General features: G+C 41.8%; 1 long non-coding RNA gene across 1 annotated transcript in view; it reads right to left on the bottom strand.

Moving 5' to 3' along the window:
• Positions 1 to 48: 48 nt before the first annotated feature.
• Positions 49 to 869, bottom strand: part of LOC128250713 (uncharacterized) — a 4029-nt gene continuing 3208 nt past the window's right edge. Inside the window, exon 3 of the long non-coding RNA XR_008266718.1 lies at positions 49 to 719. This is a non-coding gene — a long non-coding RNA (uncharacterized LOC128250713). The remainder of the gene's footprint in view (positions 720 to 869) is intronic.

Below are 869 nucleotides of genomic sequence, written 5' to 3'. Positions count from 1 at the left end.
GTAGAGACGGACGAAATACTGTTAAGCATTTTTCCCGGCGTGCTAACGGTTCTGCCAGTTCGCTAATAATCCTTTCTACTAAAGGCACAAAGCCTTGAAATGAGATGGGGGCCTAATCGATTACATCGACCCCAGTGTTTCACTGGTACTTAATTCATCGATCCCAAATGGATGAAAGCGAAGTCTACCCCGGCGGAATTTGAACTCAGAATGTAAAGACAGACGAAATACCACTAAGCATTTCGCCCGGCGTGCTAACGTTTCTTATTTCCTTATTGCCCACAGGGGGCTAAACATAGAGAGGACAAGCAAGGACATCTTTAAGATAGACGAAATCCCGATAAGCATTTAACCCGGCGTGCTAACGATTCTGTCAGCTCACCATTTTAAACCCACGGCTATATTAACGTTTGTTTTTATGGTCTGGACAAAAGTAACGTACTATTAGACCGAAAGATAACTCAATGCTTATTTTACTAGTTTAACATATTTATTAGATTTTTACAAGGGAGAAGTAGACGATGACTTCAGAGTGTATCGGGTTACACAGTCTGATGAAGGTAAATAAACCGAAACGTCGAAGTCGCAGTTGCCTTTTCTTTGTAAGTGAGGGAGTGTGATAAGAAGTTTGCTTCTCAACCATATGGTTCTAGGTTCATTCCTACTGCGTGGTACCTTGGGCAAATGTTTTCTGCTATAACCTCAGGCCGACCAAAGTCCTATGAATAGATTCGGCAGACGGAAACTGAAAAGAAGCCTGTTGTATATATATATATGTATATATATGTGTATAGATGTACATGGGTATATGCGTGTGTGTGTGTGTGTGTGTGTGTGTGTGTGTGTGTGTGTGTGTGTGTGTGTGTGTG

This window comes from Octopus bimaculoides, chromosome 24 (genome assembly GCF_001194135.2).
Source record: "Octopus bimaculoides isolate UCB-OBI-ISO-001 chromosome 24, ASM119413v2, whole genome shotgun sequence".
Lineage (NCBI taxonomy): Eukaryota > Metazoa > Mollusca > Cephalopoda > Octopoda > Octopodidae > Octopus > Octopus bimaculoides.
The sequence above is the reverse complement of the archived record's forward strand: the minus strand, read 5'-3'. Positions and strand labels throughout refer to the sequence as shown.